This window comes from Balaenoptera physalus (assembly GCF_965194825.1).
Source record: "Balaenoptera physalus genome assembly, chromosome: 16".
NCBI lineage: Eukaryota > Metazoa > Chordata > Mammalia > Artiodactyla > Balaenopteridae > Balaenoptera > Balaenoptera physalus.
The window spans coordinates 72,896,449-72,919,873 of NC_138898.1; the positions used below are offsets into that span (position 1 = coordinate 72,896,449).

The window sequence follows — 23,425 nt, forward strand, 5'->3', positions numbered from 1 at the left end:
CAAAACTAAATTAAAAAAAAAAAAAATTAAAAAAAAAAACTTCAGGCTTCCCTGGTGGCGCAGTGGTTGAGAATCTGCCTGCTAATGCAGGGGACATGGGTTCGAGCCCTGGTCTGGGAAGATCCCGCGTGCCGCGGAGCAGCTGGGCCCGTGAGCCACAATTGCTGAGCCCGCGCGTCTGGAGCCTGTGCTCCGCAACAAGAGAGGCCGCGATGGTGAGAGGCCCGCGCACCGCGATGAAGAGTGGCCCCCGCTTGCCACAACTAGAGAAAGCCCTCGCACAGAAACGAAGACCCAACACAGCCATAAAAAAATAAATTAATTAATTAATTTAAAAAAAAAAGAAATCAACAAAAAATTATTAAAAAAAAAAAAAAAAAACTTCTTCCTCAAGTTAATAAAAATATGTTTTCTTTTTCTGCTGTTATTGGAAACCTGAATATCATACTTTCTTTGAGTGGGTAAAAGTGATCTTAAGTATATGATTAAGAATGGAAAAATAGGAGACAAAAACAGGTATTGACAAGTATTTTTTTGTTGTTTCTATTTTCATTTGTGTAAGAATCTTTAATGCAAAACAGGGAAATAAAACATTCATGCAAGTCAAAATATTTGGTGAACAAGTCTATAGTAATCATAAATAAACCAGTTAAGTGACTTCCCTGGTGGTCCAGTGGTTAAGACTCTGCGCTCCCAATGCAGGGGGCCCGGGTTTGATTCCTGGTCGGGGAACTAGATCCCGCATGCCACAACTAAAGATCCTGCACACTTCAATGAAGACCTGGTGCAGCCAAATAAATATTTTTTTAATGTTTATTATAAATAAATAAATAAACAAACAAACCAGTTAAGTATTTTCTAGACCATGCCAGCATTTGGATTTTTAAGACTGGTACCTTCCTTCCTTCCTTTTTTTCTCTCTTTCACTCTTTCTCTTCCTTTCTTTCTTCTTTCTTTCTTTCATCTTTTTAGTAGTAGATGACATTTATTTAAATTTTAGAGATATAACACATAACTTCAAGGAAATGCCAGACTTTTAGAGAGCAGTTTGCCTGCTTCACGGTATCCATTCCCACTCTTATGACATTAGAGATACATCCATGAAAATGTCTGAAAAGCATTCATAGAGAATTTTTAACATTACCATTATCAAAGAATAATTAGTAAATACTTGTACTACTAATTAGAAAGACCAGAGAAGAATGCATCAAATTTAGTAAAATATGCATTTGATGCTGTTGGTGCCCTACCCAGACAGTATCCACTTTAACAGTAAACATCATGCCCAGCTCCTGTGAGTATTAGCTGCCCACGTCTGCCCCCTGTTATGTAGATTACTCTCCTCCAATGAGAGCCACCATAACCAGGTATGTTTCTTATCCGATGACAACTAAATGATGCTTGTAGCACTTTAATTTGATACTAGAGTCCATTCACTCACTTTTTTTAAAAAAAGCAAGTCATCCAGCAGGTTAAGTACATGTTTTTAATGTACTTCTCTGTTGTTCCTGTGGGTTTGTTATTTAAATGCAATGAGTTGAACGCATTGATATAATTTTTTAACTGTGCAGAGGCTGGACAATTTTTATTTTTCTAATAAACTGAAGCCAGGTGAGGTTTAGGACAGCGCTTCAAAAGCTGTCACGTGCGTCCAAATCACCTGGGAGTGTTATTCAAATGCAAATGCTGGTTCCGCAGGTCTGGGCTGGGGCCTGAAATTCTGCATTTCTCACAAGCTCCCAGGTGACGCTGATGCTGCTGGCCGGGGGACCACACTTTGAGAGTGAGGGTTTATGATGATCAAAGCCACACAGCTAGTCTGTGCCTCTTGGGGTGAGGACCCAGTTCTCCTGACTCTTCCTCTAGTTATCTTTCAAGTATACTGCATGGACTTTAATAAAGTAATCATAAAATGCATCATGCAAACAGACTGTTTCGTTTTTTTTTTAAGTAAAAGGGGGCACCATTAACAATTACCAGGCATAAGGCAGAACTGTCCAAGGCAAATAGGGACTTACGGTTACCCTGGCTTTAACAGAAGTAGAGATTACCTTCCAATGAACAAATGATCAAACATTTATTTTAAATCTACAGGGAAGAAGTGCAGTGCTTTCTCCAAGAGGAAGTCAATCTGGAATATTTTGCAATTGCTAGAGATGTTTGGAAGGGTAAATAAAAAGGGAGGATAAGAGGGACAAATTTAATTTATGTAGTTGTTCAAAAGGCTATTGATAAGGTTCTCCAGTAAATGCTGATAAAGATGAGTCAGCAGAGGATGGAAGGAATGCTTCCTCGTGATAGGAAACTGACTTAGAGCCCAGAAACAAAGGCAGGGATAAACAGGCACTTATCTACGCTGGGGTGGGTGGCAAACCCACTGCAGCACTGCGGAGAAAGGAGGAGTGGTGGGATTGGCTGTAAGGAGCCAAGAATGTGCACTTGGCTTAAAATAAGGAAATGAATGTATCAAAAAGGCTGTTTCAAGGTGTTGGAGTTTAGGAAGGGGTGAATGGGAAGCTAGAATAAATGCCAGATGAGATAACACCTTAAATAGGACCAGTCTTTTTTACTCAAAGGCAAACTAACTTCAAGGCAAATGCAATTAAAAATAAAATGCTCAGCTTGTCAGCTTGGATGAATATTGGGGGTGAAGTGTGTGACTAAGGGGAATACTATGCAGAACTTGCAATGAGATAGCAGAGTTTAAACCAGAGGCTCTCTACCCCAGCTGCCTATCACTGTCGCTTGGGGAGTGTCTGCAAACTACCAAGGCCTAAGTCCCACTTGGATCTGCTGAATCAAAAATCTTAAAGAGCATGGGCTCCAGGCAACTGTTTGGGAGGAAGAAACCCTCCCCTGGAGAGTCTGATGCACAGCCAGGGCTGAATACAAATGAGTTGACTAATAAAAATGATGTAGAAACAAAGGTTAATATTTGCTAACCAAAGAAAAGGGATTTCAGTTAGTTTATGGAGAATAATAGCATGGCGCATGATTCTTTTTTTTTTAATTATGATTTATTTATTTTATTTTTGGCTGCGTTGGGTCTTCATTGTTGCACGTGGGCTTTCTCTAGTTGAAGCGAGCGGGGGCTACTCTTCAATGCGGTGCGCGGGCTTCTCATTGCGGTGGCTTCTCTTTGTTTCGGAGCACAGGCTCTAGGCACGCGGGCTTCAGTAGTTGTGGCTCCCGGGCTCCAGAATGCAGGCTCAGTAATTGTGGCGCATGGGCTTAGTTGCTCCGCAGCATGTGGGATCTTCCTGGACCAGGGCTCGAACCCGTGTCCCCGGCATTGGCTGGTAGATTTTTAACCACTGCGTCACCAGGGAAGCCCTGGTGCATGATTCTTAATCTTCATTTTTCTTCAACACGTATCAAGAAATAGAATGCACTCTTTGTACATATAACACAAATATACAACTCAACGAACTGGATAAAGTGAACACCTATGAAACCACCATCATGTCAGGAAATGTGATTATTGCCAGCACTCCCAGAAATCCTTCCTGCGCCCCTCCCGATGATTCCAACCCCTCCCTACTCCCCAGAGGTAACAACCATTCTGGCTTTTTAAATAATAAATTCCTCATTTTGCTTTATAGTTTCACCACCTCAGTATGTACCCTTAAACAATATAGTTTCATTTTTACTGCTTTTGAACTGTATATAAATGGAAGATGCCTTTGTGTCTGTCTTCTATTTTTTTTTTTGTATTTCGGCTGCGTGGCATGCAGGCTGGTTCCCCGACCAGGGATCTAACCCAGTCCTCTACAGTGAAAGCACCGTATCCTAACCACGAGGCCACCAAGGAACTCCTGTGTGTCTGTCTTCTTTCATTCAATACTTTTTAAAGATTTATCCATGACGTTGCTTGTGGTCATGTCCTTTCTCAATGCTGTAGAGCAAGGTTCAGAAGACTATGACTGCTGGGTCAAATCTGGGCCACCACCTGTTTTGTAAATAAAGTTTTATTGGAATTGTCCATGGCTGCTCACACACTACAATGGCAGAGTTGAGTAGTTGCAGCAATGTCCCTGTGGTCCACAAAGCCTTAAGTATTTGCTATCTCTATTTGACCAGCTGAAATGGGGACAGTAATATCCATCTCCAGAGGAAGATCTGTACCTCAATAGGATAGCCAGTACAACTTACTAACTCAGAAATATCATTAGAATCCCTACCATGTGTACTATTTTGTACATCCATTGTACATCCATTACCTTAACTCATCCATTCAAACAATAAACATTTATTTTACCCACATACATGCCAGGTTTTGGGTAGGCACTAGATTGTCAGAAGAACTCTATATAATGATTAGCATTCATTGAGCATTTGCTCTATGCCATTATGTTAACCATTCTGCCTATATTTTCTTCTTAGCCTTCCTATGGCAGAGACCATTATATCTCCACCAAACGTTCATGCTCCCAATTCCATAGTTTAAGGTTGTTGCTGTTCCCAACAAAGTAGGACATCTCCCAATCACCGTTATAGTTAGAGGCACCATATAATCAAGTTCTAGCTATGGAGTGTGAGTGGAAGCAATGTGCACCTTTTCTTTTCCTCGTCCATAAAAGCTTCCCACTTTTGGGAGGGGCTCATTTGTCCTCTTTCTTCTTCCTCTTCCTTGAAGCAAAAAGTGCTAAAACCCAAGGGGATGGTAGCCACAAGAGAGAAGGATCTTAGTGTAGTAGCCAACCTCCAATATGGTTCCCAGTGATCCTCACCTCCAGGTATTCATACCCATATATTCACCTCTTCAATTGAATAGGACTGAGTTATGTAATCCATAGGATTCAATGGAAATGATGACTTCTGAGATTAAATCATAAAAGACATTGTAGTTTCTGTCTTGCTTTATCTTGGATCACTCCTCTAGGGGAAGCCAATGCCATGCTGTAAGGACACTCAAGCAGCCCTGTGGAGAGGTCCATGTGATAAGGAACTAAGGCTTCTTAACAACAACCAGCATCAACTTGACAGTCATGTGAGAGTACCATCTTGGAAGCAGATCCCATAGTCCCAGTCAAGGTTTCAGATGACTGCAACCCTGGCCAGTATCTTGAATACAAGATATTGTATTCATGAGAGACTCTATCCGTAACCATTCATCTAAGGCAGTCTCAAATTCCTGACCCTGTGAAACTATGTGACATAACAAATGTTTTCATTGGGTAATTTGTTACACAGCAATAGATAACTAATACAACTGGGTCCCTGAATGATTACAAGGAGATCTACCACTGACTAGGAATGCAGGAATTGAATGAGTGATACAGAATGTCTAGAGCATTAAGCCACTAAATATTTGGGGTTTATGCTACACTGAATAACAACTATTACAATATTATTAATTTAAATTTGATTCTTATCTACTACTTTGTATGAGAGACCCACATGACAATAAAGGTCAGGACATAATAATATTTGAATTGTATGCATTTGTTTGTACTTATATAACACTGTTGTTTTTAAAATTTGCTTTGTAATGGAAATGTTTTTTCCAATAAGCCCTTTTCAAAGCCCTCAGTATAAATCAAATAATATCTGAGCTTGTTCAAACTGCAACAGTGTTGAACTAGTGACAATTTTACATCTTCTGTCTATCCCAGCCTTCCACTCACTTCTTGAAGTTACTTTAAACATAACAGCATTTCCAAAAAGGAAGACATGGTTTGAGGATTGCAGGTCCATTGAATATGAAATTAGGAACATTTTGTAATGGAAAAGAGTCCTTGAGAGGATTAGTTCCCCCCCTCTTTCTCTCTCCCTCCTGTCCTCTATCTTTCCTTCCATCCTTCCTGCCCTCCCTCATTCTCCCCAGCTAGTAAATTATCCTGAAATAATTTGCACAAAGTAAGTAGGCATGTGTGATGATGAATTCCAAGAAATGTCATTTGATTGGGGAAAAAACAAGCTCAACCAAAGTAGATAAAATTTTGGAGAGTCAGAGAGAACTCTGAATGTTAAAAAGAGAGCCAAATTATACAGCTCCCATCGGTGTGAGCCTTCTGTCTCTGGTCAGCTCAGCAGTTAAAATCCAGTTCTTCTTGAAATACTTTTATGTTCTAAGACTTTCTTTCTTCCACAGGAAAAGGCAAAGGTGATTCCAGTTGAAGCCGAAAATTGGCAATGAGCTTGATGTTTAACTGCTCCCAGTTCACTTTCCAGGCAACTCTAGAAGAACACATTTTTTTATATTTTAATAATACATTTTAGAAGGGCAAAAAGGATCCCTTTTTTTATTTTCAAGAAGAATTAACAAGTATGGCTTCATCTCTTCCCTTAGGAAAGGTTTTGAAGGCAAGTAAGAGGAGGTGTTACCATGTGAAGTAGATCCTGCTGTCAAACCCAGAGGGCTCAACAGTCTGCCTGAAGGAAGTAATCCAGGCGGTTTTCAATGGTAATGACTTAACACCATTTTCCTTTTTATTTACAATCACATGGATACATTTAAGAAGCAAGAGTTGCAAGGTCGAAAATTTATCCACATTCTGCCTCATTTAGGATGCTTTTGGCTGCAAGTAATAGATATTCATCTCAAATAGCTTTTTTTTTTTTTTTTGGTTCTGTTGGGTCTTCATTGCTGCATGCAGGCTTTCTCTAGTTGAGGCGAGCGAGGCTACTCTTCGTGGCGGTGCACGAATTTCTCATTGTGGTGGCTTCTCTTGTTGCACAGCACAGGTATAGGCATGTGGGTTTCAGTAGTTGTGGTGCGTGGGCTCAGTAGTTGTGGCTCATGGGCTCTAGAGTGCAGGCTCAGTAGTTGTGGTGCACGGGCTTAGTTGCTCTGCGGCATGTGGGATCTTCGCGGACCAGGGCTCGAACTTGTGTCCCCTGCATTGGCAGGTGGATTCTTAACTACTGCACCGCCAGGGAAGCCCTCAAATAGCTTTAACCTAGGGAATTCCTCTCACATACCAAGAAGTGTGGAGGTAGGGTGGTCATTTCAGGAATCCAACAGCATCATCAAGAACCCAGTTTCCAGGACTTCCCTGGCTGTCCAGTGGTTAAGACTCTGTGCTTCCACTGCAGGGGGCATGGGTTCAATCCATGCCCACATGGCATGACCAAAAATTAAAAAAAGAACCCAGTTTCCTTCTAGCTTCCTACCCTACCATCACAGTGTGTCTGTTAGTCCTCAGCTAGCCACCTCTCCAGGTCCCAAGTTGCCTGCCACAGTTCCAGTTATTACCTACATTAGAACAGAGACTTTCTCCCCTGTGTGTCTCTCCTTTTCAATGAGGAAAATCTTCCCAGATGCCCTCCAGGAGATGTCCCAATATTTCATGGACAGAGGTGTTGCACAAGCCCATGCTGAAACAAATCACTGACAAGGAATGGGGCACAGTGACCAGTTTGGACTAATCAGTATTTGCTTCTGAGTTGTGGGGGAGAAAACTACTTTCCTGGAACAAATGACTGTCCAGAAAGAAGGACACCTAAACTCAGGGCAACCAGCAGTGTGTGCTGTACACTACAACCCGGTGTGCAAAACATAAGCTTTCTCATTTGTCTATAAATATCTTGCTCTTGAGATATGGCAGAGGTGGAAAAATCTTAACTTCCAATTAAGGTAACTTGGTCACTTCTAGTTCAGAACAGGCTCTCTCAAGTTGGCTCAATTTCTTTTGGATAAATCGTTAATCCAATTTAAGGTTCAAATTCACTACCAGAAAAAAAAGGCGGCGGGGGGGGGGGGGGGGGGGTGGGAATCCTCTAGCGGTCCGGTGGTTAACACTCCGTGCTTCCACTACAGGGGGCGTGGGTTCGATCCCAGGTCAGGGAACTAAGATCCCACATTATCTGCGGCATGGCCAAAGGAAAAAAAAAAAAATTCACTTGCTTTCTTTGTCCTTATTGGTGATGGTGGAAGGGATGGCTGGGTATTCCCAGGCGCCAGGGAATTGACAAGAGTCTCAAGACACCAGCACAGGCCCTCGTGGCATAGGTACACCAAACCCCCAACGGTATAAATACAGCCTCCCCACTGTAGTGCAGGGCTCCCTATGACTTTTCACCCCAGAGTGCCAAGTGGGGATTGTGGCCCAGGCACCACTGCTCTAGTATTTCCTCCAAGTGCCTCTAGCTGTTTCTAATCCACATCCTCCACACAGGAGTCTTGATCCAGAGGGAGGGAGATGGAACACACTTATCTAACCCCATGTCCTTCCTCTTTTCCGCTACTTTTAGGTCCACCCCTCCAGACTGGAAAGAAGGCATTTGCTCCACTTCTCCCTACCTGTTCAGAACTCCTCATGCATCACATCCTCCTTCTCCCCTATCCTATGACTTCCCTTGTGCCAGCAGGGGTTTTCATCCCTCCTCTTTCCTGGGTACATGAATCTCATGAGTGAGCCTTAATAGCGAAAACTGTTCCCCTTAAGAGGAAAAATGACTCAGATCACTGAAAGAGGAAAAACACTTCTGCTTGCAAAACAGCATTTGTTGCTATGGGTATTTTAAAAATATTATCCCTGCTCCATCACTTACCAATTGTTTATGTCAAATGCATGTTTTTCAGTTTGAAACAGGCAAAGTTTTGTTAAGGACAATCACTTTCACAAACGTACTTATTTATGATGAGTATTTAGAGCAGTGACTCAGAAGCCAGGGATTCATTCACATAGTTCTTGTCTGCCTGGTAGCAATCTATTCTATTAATTCGCTTAGTTTAGTGGGCTATTATGATAGATGTCCCTTATTGAGCACCTACTATGCTCCCAAAATTTTACATCTATTAATTCAACAATCTTAATTCTAACCCCTTACCCATAAGGTAGTAATTATCATTTCCATCTTACATCTTACTAAAGCTCAGAGAGGTTAAGTAACTTTCCCAAAGTCACACAGTGCTGAATTCAGAATTTAAGTCCAAGTCTTCTGACTCCCAAATCTGAGTCCTTTCCTCCCCAGTGGAAGCTGCGGTGACAGTATAGCAGGGTTAAGAGCACAGACTCTGGAATCTGACCAACCTGGATTCCAGTTCCAAGTGGACAATTATTGTGTGCCCTTGAACAAGGCATGTAACCACCTTAATCCCCAATTTTCTCATCTCTAAAAGGAGGTAATAATAGTTCATACCTCGTATGGATGTTGTAAAGATCGAATGAGATAAAATACCATATACATTAGAGTTTAGGGCAGCATTTAGGGAGTACTCCATAATTAATTTTGGCTATTATTCTTGTTGTTATATTATAGTACTGCATCTCCCAAGGGCCCTTATACTAAAAAGAACTTAGAGAGAACCTGTTTCTATTGCAAAATTTTACAAATGAGAAACTGAGACCTTAAAATTTACTTATCCATATTAACATATATATGTGTATATATACATATATATAATTATATATATATGTAAAATCTTTGTCTCCAAAAACCTATGATACATATGTATATCACAGCCTTTGGAGACAAAAAGTTCATTGTTCCTTCAAAGACAAGTTCAAAAATATATGGATTCTGGGCTTCCCTGGTGGCGCAGTGGTTAAGAATCTGCCTGCCGATGCAGGGGACACGCGTTCGATCCCTGGTCCAGAAAGATCCCACACGCCGCAGAGCATGCAACTAAGTTGCTGCAGAGCAACTAAGCCCGTGCACCACAACTACTGAGCCTGCGCTCTAGAGCCCGTGTGCCACAACTACTGAGCCCATGTGCCACAAATACTGAAGCCCGTGCGCCTAGAGCCCATGCTCCACAACAAGAGAAGCCACCGCAATGAGAAGCCCGTGCTCCGCAACGAAGAGTAGCCCCCACTCGCCGCAACTAGAGAAAGCCTGGGCAGAGCAACGAAGACCCAATGCAGCCAAAAATAAATAAATCAATTAATTAAAAAAAAATATACATATATATATGGACTCCGACTGGGTTCCTCTTCAATCCATTGGTTTGGGGGTGTCTGATGAACCAGTGGGGTCAGAAAGAAGTTGAAGATGCCATGGGGGGAAAAGCATTCATGGGTGTGGGCAAAGCAATAAAAGGAAACTCTAGAAGGCAACTAAGAAGGTCAGGAAGGAAAACTGCCAGAGACCATGAATAGTTCATCTATCAGCAGAAGAAATCAGCTCATAATTCAAGAAACAAATAAAAATTGGACCATAATGAGGCCCAATTAACTCATCCTTCAAACACATTCTCTGTAGTGGACATCTGTTGTTTTGGCTGCCTTTCGAGTAATTACAGCCCAGTTTCTCTTCAGAGGAACTATATGGCTTCCATCAACTTGTTTGGGGAGTGACCCCATCCCTAGCTCCAGGACCCCATGGATTTAAACCAATCAGCTAATTTCATCCCCCAAATCGCAGTTCAGACAGGCACATAATCCACCAGAGCCCATGAGACTTGAAGGTGTGTGTCTGGGAGAGAAGCTCTTCCTCTGAGTATGTCACAGCCATCTCGTCAACATGCAGAGGCAGACTAACGATGAAGCTGACATAGAGAGGAAGACAGAGTCAGGATATTTGCACTGATTGAGCCTGAATGTATCAATAGAATACTTCTGGAACTTCTCAGTACTGTGAGCCTATACTGACCTCCCCGCACAGGACATATTTCATTTACCCAACCCAGTGAGAAGTAGGGTATTACCCCTTTTCTCCAGGAAACCCAGGGCTCAGATAAATAAAGAGAATTCCCTAGTGTCACAGAAGCCAGGATTTGCACCTGGTTCTCTTTGCATGCGTCTATAATCCTCACAGCAAATGAAAACTCAAGAGAGTTTATGGAACACGGCTACAGTCACACAGGAGTAGGTCAGAGGTGGAGCCAGGCTTCTCATTCAGAATTTTTTGTCTCCAAAGTTTGTATACCCTGCTCTGACTTTAAACTGTGAGCTAATTTTTGAGTCAGAGCAAACAGCAAGATGAACTCATGCTTTTTTTTTTTTAATTAATTAATTAATTAAATTTTGGCTGCCTTGGGTCTTCGTTGCTGCGAGCGGGTTTTCTCTAGTTGCGGCGAGCGTGGGCTACTCTTCATTGTGGTGCGCAGGCTTCTCATTGCAATGGCTTCTCTTGTTGAGTAGCTCAGGCTCTAGGAGCGTGGGCTTCAGTAGTTGTGGCACGTGGGCTCAGGAGTTGTGGCTCACGGGCTCTAGAGCACAGGCTCAGTAGTTGTGGCGCACAGGCTTAGTTGCTCCACGGCATGTGGGATCTTCCCGGATCAGGGCTCGAACCTGTGTCCCCTGCATTGGCAGGCAGATTCTTAACCGCTGCGCCACCAGGGAAGTCCCTGAACTCATGCTTTTAGGAGTAAGTTTCCAGAGCCCATGAAGTTGGTGTACTCAGACTAAATAATTTCACATGCTTATATAGCTTATTCTTTTTTGTTTTTGTTTTTTTTTTGGCCTCACTGCATGGCTTGAGGGATCTTAGTTCCCCTACCAGGGACTGAATGCAGGCCCTCAGCAGTGAAAGTGTGGAGTCCTAACCACTGGACCGCCAGGGCATTCCCACTAAATATCTTATTCTCAAATTGCCCCTCTGCTATGATACAGGGAAAGGGTCAAGAAAGAGAAATATCATGAAAATCTCACTATGTGCAGACAGATGCCCAGCTGGGTTTGTCTCCTGCTTGGAGAGTCTACTGGAAGCCACTAGCTTGCCCACAAATCCATTCTCTCCTTTTCGGATATGTGGCCAAGCTACACTTCCCAGCCTCCCTTGCAGTTAGGTGTGACCACGTGATTCAGCTCCTGCCAATGGAATTCAAGTGGAAGTGCCGTCGTGCACCTAGTACTTAAGCAGTGGGCGTGGCTCCTCTGTGTTCTTTTCCTTTCCCCTTGACCATGCAGATGAAGTTTATGACTTAGCCTATAAGGCAAAGTGACATGATGGAAGGAACCTGGGTCCCTGACAGACCATGCAGGTTAGAACCACCCCAGCAATGGAAAGTGCTCACCTCAGAACTGTTACATAAGAGAGAATAAACTGCTTCAAGCCATGTATTGTTGGATATTTTTGTTATAGCAGCTTAGTGTGTGTACCCTAAAACAAGGGTCTAGTCATCCCACAGGTGAGCTCAGGTAGGGTAAATGAAGTCAGCTCTTGTACCTCCAGTGAAAAGGTACAGAATTTCATGCCTCTTTGTTAGTCTTTCAGCCTGAATGCTCACTGCAGTGAGCATTGGATCAGGGACTAGAGCAGGCTGCAGAGTCCTTAAAGCATGGAACCAGCATCTGTTGCAGAGAGCAGGGGAAGAGGGCCACAGAGCTTAGGAGAGCTTCTTAAAATCCTGGTGCTGTGAGCAGAGACTTGGGGAGAACAGGTAGACCCCAGAAACATCTGTTAAGTGAAGACCAAAGACGAGATGTCTCTTCTGCCTGGGGGAAGCTTCTGAAAATACTTTGATGGGGTTTCTTAAAAAAGAAATCAAACAGGCTAGCAATTCACTGATAGCCAAGGAATAGAGCTTCCTTTCTCTCTCTCATAGTACCAGTGTTCAGAAATACCTTTGGGCATATTGCAGGAAAGGGGACCCCTTCCAGGGCCCAAGAGTGGGCTCTTGTCTAACACTCGGTAATGAATTGTCCGAGGAGACACACATGCTGACAAAGCAAAAGACTTTATTGGGAAGGTGCACCCAGGCGGAGAGCAGCAGGGTAAGGGAACCCAGGAGAACTGCTCTGCCACGTGGCTTGTAGTCTCAGATTTTATGGTAATGGGGTTAGTTTCCAGGTTGTCTCTAGCCAATCATCTTGCTTGGCCCATAGTCTGACTCAGGGTCCTTCCTGGTGGTGCAAACATCTCTCAGCCAAGATGGATTCCAGTGCAAAGGATTCTGGGAGGTGGGAAGACATATGGGCTGGCGTCTCCTCCCTCCTTTGGCCCCTCCCGAATTCTCCCACTTAGTTTTCGGTGGCAGCACTGTGTTCCTTGTCGAGACCTCCTGTTGTGAGACAACTCAGGCAAGTGGTTATCATCGTGCCTGGCCAAGGCAGGTGATTTCGGTCAACGGTTCCCTAACAGGTGGATTGATTTCCCAGCATAAATAGTATTTCTGAATATTCACAATCCCTTTGAGCAGATAGATATTACCCATTGTGGGCAAGGGTACAGGAAAATGACCACCTCATATTGTACTGCTCAAAATGCTGGAGAAGCAGCATGCATGGCACAGTGGTTAGGAGCTAGGACTCCAAAGCCAGCCCTAGCACTTACTAGCTCAGTGACCTGGGCAACCGCTGCTGACTCAGCTTCATCATCTGTAAAATGGGGATGATAATAATAGTACCTACTGCATATCATCATCATGAGGATGTTCGTAGAATAGTGCCTGGCACATAGTAAGCACTACGTAGATATTTGTTGAAAAAATGTCGATACCACCTTTAAGGATGGGATTTTGAAAATGTGCATCAAAAGCTTTGACCCACCAACTCCACGTCTAAGAATTTTTCCCAAGGAGATCATCATGGGTGTGTGCAAAGATTTATCTTCAAGAAAGCCCATTGAAATAATACGTGACCATCAATAGGGGGCTGGCTAAATAAACAGTAGTAGAGGACAGTCACATTTTATGCAAGGGATTGTTTTGCTGGAGATCTTGCAGAATGCAAAACTCACATTATGCAAGATTAAATTCCCTACCAAAAATAAATGCAAAGCAGGATTTACATTCTTTCAAATTTTGCCCATAAAGCAAATTTTAATTAATATTTTATATCCTACTACTTCTAACTGTGTAATTCAAATTTGCATTAAATGTAACCTACTGTATATTTATTATGGAGCCACACAAAAATTTATGTTACAGAAGAACAAGCAATGGCTGAGCAACACCTCCATGATACATCAATTTGTAGAAGTGTGACCCCATTTTCATCAGATAGACTTTTTTTTAAATTAATTAATTTATTTTTATTTATTTTTGGCTGCACTGGGTCTTTGTTGCGGCACGCGGGCTTTCTCTAGTTGCGGCGAGCAGGGGCTACTCTTCTTTGCGGTGCGCAGGCTTCTCATTGCAGTGTCTTCTCTTGTTGCAGAGCACGGGCTCTAGGCACGCGGGCTTCAGTAGTTGCAGCACGCAGACTCAGTAGTTGTGGTGCACGGGCTTAGTTGCTCTGCGGCATGTGGGATCTTCCCGGACCAGGGCTCAAACCCATGTCCCCTGCATTGGCAGGCGGATTCTTAACCACTGCGCCACCAGCGAAGTCCCTAGACATTTTTTAAATGCTGGGAAACTATACATCAAAATTTAAAGTGTGCTGGCAGCTTTACTGGTAATTTTTGTTTCCTTCTTTTTATTTACCTACATTTTCTAAATATTCTCTGGGGATCATGCATTGTTTTTGTAATAAGAAATAATAAATGGAAATTTTAAGGAATAAATGTATCATTCATACTAACCTAATTTTGAAAAAATTTACAGAAGTATCTATGCAAACAAATAGTTTCATAAAAGAAAATAGTTCCAACCTGTTCAGTGATGTCTACAGTGAACTGGAGATGTGTTCTTCTCTATTATTTGGTCCCGAGGATAGGTCTGGACAGGAAATAGCAGAGTTGACCAGAGCTCAAACTGAGGTTCCGTCGACCTAATCCAGAACAAATTAAATCAAATTGTGTTTCAAAATGCATCAAAGAACACTTTTTAAAAAAATTTTTATTTTATATTGGAGTACAGTTGATTTACAATGTTGTGCTAGTTTCAGGTATACAGCACAGTGATTCAGTTATACATATATCAATACATATATCTATTCTTTTTCAAATTATTTTCCCATTTAGGTTATTACAGAATATTTAGTAGAGTTTCCTGTGCTATACAATAGGTCCTTGTTGGTTATCTATTTTAAATATAGTAGTGTTCATATGTCAATACCAAACTCCCAATTTATCCCTCCCCCCGGCAAAGGACACTTCAGAAGCCAGATTACCCTGGATCACTTGCTCAATATGCCTATGTGTGCTTCTTTTTGAGATTTGGCCATATCGTTAAACAAAAAAAGTGTGCTGTTTTGGAGACTCAAAAAAGAGCAAAGGACACTAAAGGGCCTTCTCTGAGCAGAGCTGGCGTGCTCCATGCAAAGCAGAAAGGAAGAGGAAGCTGCAACTCTTCATCACTTGCTCCTTTCCAGGGAAAGGCACATGGGGATGTGGGATGGTCTCTAAGGGACCCCAGGGAAGCAACGGTTCTACAAAACTGCCCAGAGCAGGCTGTGGCCTCCTGAACCTTCCGTCCCACAGTTGGTAAATAGTGGGTGTTAGTGTTCATTCGAGACCTTACAGGCCTTATCTCTCCCCTCACCAGGGATTCTGAACCCTCTTTCAGCTATGCAATGAATGAGGTCTGAGGATCTAATGTAAAACATGGTGACCATACACAGACATAGAGGACAGACCTGTGGTTGCCAAGGGGGAGAGGGAGTGGGGAAGGGATGGAGTGGGAGTTTGGGGTTAGTAGATGCAAACTAGTGTATACAGAATGGATACACAACAAGGTCCTACTGTACAGCACAGGGAACTATATTCAATATCCTATGATAAACCATAACAGAGAAGAATATAAAAAAGAATTTATATACACGTATAACTGAATCACTTTGCTGTACAGCAGAAATTAACACAACACTGTAAATCAACTATACTTCAATTTGAAAACAACCATGGTGACCATTGTTGATAACACTGTATTTTATAATTGAAATTTGCTAAGAGAGTAGAACCTAGAAAACTTAGAACTTAAATGTTCTCACTGAAAAAAAAAAAAAGATAATTATGTGAAGTGATGGATGAGTGAATGAGCTAGATGAGGGAATCCTTTCCCAATGTATACGTGTATCAAATCACCATGACGTACAATTAAATATCTTACAATTTTACTTGTCAATTATACTTCAATAAAGCTGAAATAAAAAATAATTTTAAAACACTGTAAGCCTTCGAGGCAAACATGATTATTCTTCGAATCTTACAGAGTTGAGAACGGCAGAAGAGTGTAGAGGATAAGAGCTTGGACTGTGGTTTGAATCCTGGATCCACCAGGCTTCTGAGCTATGGAACCTTCAGCAAGTTACTCAAGCCTTCTGTGCCTCATCCTTCATTTCCTCATCTGTAAAATGGAGACAATAATAACAGCACCTATGTAGTTGTTGTTTTTTTTTTTTTTGAGCAAGAGATAGCACATTCGTTGTTGTACCAATCATAGCCTTATGTATACCACCACTAAGTAGACAAAAATCATTAAGCATGCAAGCCAAAGGTGGTCATATATATAGTAACTCCGAGACTTGAAATGTTTCATCTTGATTTTTATGGTTTCACTTCTGAAATTTAAAAGTGACCTTGCCGAATAAAATCGCAATGTTTCTTCAATCTAGAAACCTGCCCAGGATTTTTGATCCTAGACTAGTTCCACTTAACCTGGGCCAAACAGAACAGTTTGTTTATTTTGATGTTGAACATGGGGATATGTTACAAGACCTGGGGTTAGGGGCAAAATCTTCAACAGGTGTAAGTGTTGATGGAGAAAAACACCTCTAAGCATATAAGGAAGGACGTTTCTTTTCCTGTCTCCTGAGTTCTTTGCAGGATGCGCTGGAACTCAGCAGGTGTAGACCTGCCCTCTAGTGGATCTGGGTGCGCGACGACTTAGGTTCAGCGTTTGCTGTGTCTGGCTTGACAAGCATTATTAAACTCAATCGTCCATCAAAAGTGACCTGTTGGGGGGTCTGGGTTAGGTGCTGAGCAAGTGAAAAGTTCAAGTGGCAAACGAGACCCTGCGACTGAAGGTAATGCCCGTTCTTCAGCTTCCAACTGGGGACGCGAGGCTTTTAATTGTCCCAGCCTCTCGGGCTGCACACTTGAACGGCTGCGAAGCCCTCCCCTGAGCTCTCGGAGCTGGTCTTGGCTCTCTGCACGCGGGCGCTGAGGCAAACCCCCATCGGGCTGGAACTCTGGGAAGTGGCCCCGCGGGGACCCGCCCCGCGGTCACCGCAGAGCAGCCGTGACGGGCCTGCAAGTGAGGCCGCGGAGTCCCCGCGTCGCCTGCCCAGACTGTGACGGCCGCCCAGCGGGAGCGGCTTCCCGCCGCATCGTCGAGGCGCTCAGATACCTCGGGGGCCCAGAACATGGCTGCGCCTGCCGGCTCGGTCCCGCCCCGCTGCTGCCTCCTGAGGACGCGCGGCCGGCGCGGGAGGTGACGGCCCTCCCACGCTTGCGCCCGGCGTAGAAACGCGGGGCACGTCTCCGGGGCGGCCGAGGGGCGGCCGCAGGGCAGATGGGGCGGGGCGGGCGCACGGGCGCCCCCAGCCGGAGCCCCAGCCTCTGCAGTTTTGTTGTGGAAAGCTCTTGGAACAGTGCTTAGCACAGAACAAACGCTCGAGGTACGTTAGCTATTACGCAGCAGATGCGGAAACCTGGGCTGAGACAGATGTGTTAACGTGCCCATGGTAAAAACAGCAAGTGTTGGAGCCAAGATTTGCTTGGGTTTCCTCAAGATTCTCAGATCTTAAAGTTTGATTTGGGTCTTTTATAATAACCTCCCGTGTCTCTCCTTAACATGCTCATGCTTTCCTCTCCCTTCTGGAGCACGTGGTATGCATTTCTAATAGCTGTTCTAATGTCCTTGTCTACAAATCATCTCTGACATTTCTGGATCTGTTCCTATTGATTGATTTTTCTCCTCATTATAACTCATAGTTTCCTGCTTCTTTGTATGCCTGGTGATTTTTTATTGGGTGTCAGACATTGTGAATGTTACCCTGTTGAGTGCTGAAGGTTTTTTGTTTTGTTTTGTTTTGTATTCTTTCAAATATTTGGAGGTTTTGTTTTAGGATGTAGTTAAGTTAGTGGAAATAATTTGAACCTTTTGAGGCCTGCTTTTAAGATTGCTAGGCAGGTCCAGAACAGCCTTAGTCTAGGGCTAATTTGGGCACGACCAAGGCAATATCTTTCTCAGGATTCTGCTCCATATCCCACATGTTAGGAGTTCTTTCCTTTCTGGTTGGTGATGTTAGGGGGGGGAAATTTCCCCCCCACCCCTCTTGAGTTCTTGTGGCTGGACATAATAAAATGGACACAAGACATATTAATAGGAAAAAAATTTTTATTCATGCACATGGAGGCCCTATAGAAATGGGACCTAGGAAGTGGCCAAAGCAGACAGCTTTTATACTTTTTAGACAAAGGAACAATACATTTGTGAGGAATTGACAGAACAAAGAAACTTAGTGAAGAATCTAAACAGAGTTTGGGCTTGGGATAGTAAATTGAAGAAGAAAAAAGGTTTTGTCTATATAGGCTTCTTGGCCTGATAATTCCCTACCTCTGGAGATAAGGGTGTCCTTCTACATCCAGATGCAGGGAGGGCACCTTTCACATGAGGGCTTTATTTCCTGCTTTCAGGGAGACACGGAGGAGGGTCAAAGTGTCCCATTTGCATCAGCTGTTTCTTATTTAATTCAAAAAATCAATATGCCATTGAGGCATATTTTGGGGTGGCCTGCCCTGGGCCCCAACAGTGAGAACACAGATAATTCCCGACATGTGTAAGCTCCGCCTGATTCTTCTTGGTGGTCTTTCCTTGGCTTCGGGGAACCTCACGCGTATGCGCTGCTCAGCACTCAGCTGCAGAGTTGAGGGGGACCCTCTGCAGATCTCCAATCCTCTCTCCATAGAGAGAATTTGCTCCCATTGCCCAGGCCCTTGAGCAGGATCTTGAACTTATGAAGTCTTCAGTAAGTAGTTGCTGAATGAATGACTATCGTCCTGCTCTCTGTAAGTTAAGCAAACTTGGGTTGGGGCTTAGCATTTGCCTTCTAGAAAATATCCCACAATTGGTTTGCAATTGGTTTGCAAACCAAGGGCAGATTCTCCACTAACAGCAAGCTCATTCTTCCAGGAGAGAGTAAGCTGGAGATAAACATTGTCTTGGGACTCAGAGCCACCTGCTGACATCAGTGATGGAGCTGCAGGACAGAGAGATCCAGGGTCTAGAGCTGCATCACCCAATACAGGAGCCAGTGAGTACATGTGGCTATTGAACATTTGAAACATGGCTAGTCTGCAGAAACAGACTCACAGACATAGAGAACAGACTTGTGGTTGCCAAGGGGAAGGGGGGAGGGGGGAGGGATGGACTGGGAGTTTGGGGTTAGTAGATGCAAACTATTACATACAGAATGGATGGACAACAAGGTCCTACTGTACAGCACAGGGAACTATATTCAATGCCCTGGGATAAACCATAATGGAAAAGAATATAAAAAAGAATGTATATATATGTATAACTAACTTTGCTGTACAGCAGAAATTAACACAACATTGTAAATCAATTAAACTTCAATTTTAAAAAATTAATTTAAAAAAAAGAGGGAATTTCCTGGCAGTTGAGTGGTTAGGACTCTGTGCTGTCACTGCTGAGGGCCCGGGTTCAATCCCTGGTCGGGGAACTAAGATCCCACAAGCCATGCGGTGTGGCAAAAAAAAAAAAAGCAAAGAAAAGAAACGTGGCTAGTCTGAACTGTGATTGTAAGTATAAAATACACACCGGCTTATTCAAAGATTTAGTATGAAGAAAACAATGTAATGACTTTTTACACTGAATACACATTGAAGCAATGATAGTTTGGGTTAAAACAATATTAAAATTAATTTCAGTGGTGTCTTTTTACCCTTTTAAGGGGGCTACCAGAATGTTTAAAATCATGTATTGTGGCTCGCATTATATTTCTTTTTTTTTTTTTATTTAATATAGGTTTTTTTTTTTAATCAGTCATCAATTTTATACACATCAGTGTATACATGTCAATCCCAATCGCCCAATTCAGCACACCACCATCCCCACCCCACCGTGGTTTTCCCCCCTTGGTGTCCATACGTTTGTTCTCTACATCTGTGTCTCAACTTCTGCCCTGCAAACCAGTTCATCTGTACCATTTTTCTAGGCTCCACATACATGCATTAATATACGATATTTGTTTTTCTCTTTCTGACTTACTTCACTCTGTATGACAGTCTCTAGATCCATCCACGTCTCAACAAATGACTCAATTTCGCTCCTTTTTATGGCTAAGTAATATTCCATTGTATATATGTACCACAACTTCTTTATCCATTCGTCTGTCGATGGGCATTTAGGTTGCTTCCATGACCTGGTTATTGTAAATAGTGCTCGCATTATATTCCTGTTACCCAACACCGCCCTGGAGGAAGAGGGCATCCCAGAAGGGCAGGCCTGGGCCAGCCACAGAATCTTAGAACCCATCCTCAAGACTTGAGGCTGACAGGAAGTAGAATTAAGTGAAGGCAGAGGAGATGGGGAGCAGGATACGTAGAGGCAGATGTGATATATGTCCATCTCTTGTTACTCTGCCATCCTTCCCCACCCCAATCCCCCAAGCAACGTAACATGAGTCACTCACCCACTGCCTTAGGGAGATAGTTGTCACTGTAAAAGCAGAGAACAATGGAAGCATATTCTCAGTTTTTAAGATCAAGAGCCAAAGAAAAAGCCAAACTCCAGACTAGGAAAAGCCACCCCAGCCTTTGTCTATTTACAGCATCCAGGAGGGAGAGCTGGACCACCTGCATTCAAATCCTAGCTCTGCCACTTACAGCTGCGTGACCTCCGACCAATGACTCCCACCTGTGTTCATCAGTTTCCTCTTCTGTAAAATGGAGCTGATAACAGTACCCAGCTCACAAGGCTGCTGTGGGGGTTGATTTATATCAGGACTTGGAATAATGACGCCTAGAAAATACAGCTGAAATGTATGCTGTGACCTGTGAGCGAGTCCTGCACAGCGTCAGGGCTGAGAGGCCACATAACGGGGTCCAGTAAGGACAGCAGTAGCGGCCATGTTGCTGATTGATTAGCGTGAGGAGTGATGTCCATGTGAGCCCCAATCATTGCTGCAGGTCCATCTGATCTACCCCCTGATATCAAATCTGCCCCTGAGCCAGACTCCCCCAAATTAGCTGAAGCCAAGCAGGTATGGCTGGGTTATAATGCGTCCATTTGCATTTAGGATCCAAGGCTGTGCACGACATGTCTGAGTGTGGTTGGCTGCTTAGCAATGGATTTTAGGAGGAGGCTTAGCAGGTGACTTGGACTGGGAAGCCTGGCTCCTCCTTGCCTGTCCATTCAGAGAAGAGCTCAGACTGGACCCAGCCTGCCCACGGCCCTTTCTCCAGTGCAGCCTCAGAGATGCTCCCGGTTCTTGACATTTGGTGGCACCTGTTGAAACTGTCCAGCCCTAGTGCTACTCTTCCCTTAACCAAAGAGACAACTGTGATGAGTTCTGCTTCTAAGTGGGCAAGGGTCAAGTACACAGGAAATGTCTAGGGATGGTGGATCCAACAGGGGATTGGACCGCAGAGACCTGGACTCATAATCGCCAGCTTGTCTTATCCTGAACTTGAAGCTCTCAAGAGTAGGCAACTTATGCTTCTCTGTAGTTCCAGAACTTGTCAGGAGAGAAGCACACGTGTTTGCGAATGAATTCATGAATGGCTTAACAGTCATTAGGAAATGATTGATGTCATGCTGCCTCGGTGGGAATATAGAAAGGGGGGAATACTTCCACTTCAAGGGACATCCAGTGGGAAGAGTCAAGCAAATATCAGCAAATATTTCTTGAGCACCTACTATGTGCCTGGCACTATTCCAAGCATTAGAAAAAATGTACTAAACAAGGAGTCTTCCCTCCAGGAACTCACATTCCAGCAGAGACAGAAGAGGAGTCAGAGAGGTTGGCGGGTGACCTGTGAGGAAGGTTCTACAATTGACAGAGGGGGAAACTGAGGCCCAGCGAGGTCCTACTTGCCCAGGCCACACAGCTGGCAAGTGGCAGGGCCAGAATTGGAACCTATGTCTGTGTGACCCCCAAAAAGCCACAGACAGGAAAGAAGGAGGGAGCGATCAAGGGCCCTGTCTGGTCCAACACACCTGAAAGATTTGGCCCAAAGACGGAAAGAATCAGCACCTGGAAAGTGCTCAGAGCCTTTAGTGGTTCATAGCTCCAGGCCTGAAATAAGTTCGTTGGCTCTTCATGGCAGTAAGTCCTGGGCTCAGGCCAATCTCAGTCGTTTATGTCCCTATGCCAGCTTTACATGCGTAAAATGAAACTAACCATACCCACCCCATAGACTTTTATAGGCATTAAATCAGTTAATATGTGTAAAATTCTTTTAAAAGTTCCCCACACATTGTTAAGACTCAGAAATTCCCCCCGAACACGCACCTCGCGTCATGTGGGATCTTATTTCCCCGAGCAGGGATCCAACCGGCGCCCCCTGAAGTAGAAGCACAGTCTTAGCCACTGGATCGCCAGGGAAATCCTTTTTTTTTTTTTCCTAAAGACTCAGAAATTATTATGACTTCCAGCTTTCTCTTTCTTTTGTCTCCTTTTTACCCTGATGATTTCTCAGAAGTAACTCAATGCATTTGCCCTGTTTGGGCGTTTCCATCGTCTTAGCCTAGGGATAAAATCCAAGCGCTGGTAGCGGGGGACACAGGCACACCTGGGAAGGCGCATGTGTACACTTTGCACAGGACAAGTCCGCTTTTGCCTCTGGACACAGAGTTAAGGTGCTTTCAACTTTGGGGTTAGCCTGACCTCTAGTGGTCAGACAGAGAACTGAGCAGAAAGCTCGTAGGAGAGGTTCAAATGTCCAAACACTAAGGGGACCCAGCAAGGTGCTTTTTGGGTAGCTTTTTCCGAGAGCTTACTAAATGCTGAATTGTGCTAATCCACAGAAAAGTTACTCCTCGTGGTGACATCCACACAGTTTATAAGTGGAAGTGGAGGGAAGTTTAACCTAATCCCGTCTGGCTTGAGAACCCTCTTGTTTATCCAGGACGCACAGTGCCTGGCGGTAGAGAGCCATCGTCTTGTATTCAAAGAGATAATCCCACTTATAAAGCCCTTCACTAACATCACTGGAACAACGCAAACATCCTGTGACGAAGGCTTTTACACCTATTTTTCACACCTAGAAGCTGCAGTTCTAAAGGGCCTGCCCCCAAATTTATATGCATATGTATCCATCCATGTGGGGCTCTATGCTAGACTCTGGCGATAAATGGAAAGCAAAAGACAGGATCCGGGTCCTCGAACTTAGAAGCTACCACGCAGGTACCAGAACGGAGATCCCCGCTCACCCTCCAAATGCTCTTTTGTCTGGGACGTAAGAAAACCCGCCGTGGAAAGCCAACTCGTTTCAGGGCACCTGGCTTCCCACCCGGACTAGCAACTCAGCAAAGACAGGGATGCCACGGTTTTACTTCCTTTTACTCCACCCATGGAGCTCCGCGTAGGACCTGGCCTGCAGTCGTCCCGGAGCTCAGGCTGCCCTCCAGTTACGTGGGTTGGAGGGACTTAGGTGTCATGAACACCATCACTGCTAGGACTAGCTGCTGCTGGTTAAGTGTGGACCCTCCTGGCAGGCGCTAAGCATGCCTGACATGCCTCCTCCC

General features: G+C 43.9%; 2 long non-coding RNA genes across 7 annotated transcripts in view; both read right to left on the minus strand.

The window, feature by feature from the left end:
* The window catches only part of LOC309645680, a 94,742-nt gene extending 76,718 nt beyond the window's left edge, over nt 1–18,024 (minus strand). For 3 of the 6 annotated variants that reach the window (XR_014255004.1, XR_014255005.1, XR_014255006.1), the window contains exons 1-3: nt 16,483–18,024; nt 15,921–16,057; nt 14,422–14,540 (exon numbers count right to left, since the gene is read on the minus strand). This is a non-coding gene — a long non-coding RNA (uncharacterized lncRNA). Of the gene's footprint in view, nt 1–9,851; nt 12,785–13,974; nt 14,541–15,920; nt 16,058–16,482 lie in introns of those variants that run through there. The other 3 variants (XR_014255007.1, XR_014255008.1, XR_014255009.1) reach the window with 3 other exon arrangements.
* The window catches only part of LOC309645684, a 594,963-nt gene that overhangs the window by 567,771 nt on the left and 3,767 nt on the right, over nt 1–23,425 (minus strand). The window lies entirely within an intron of this gene.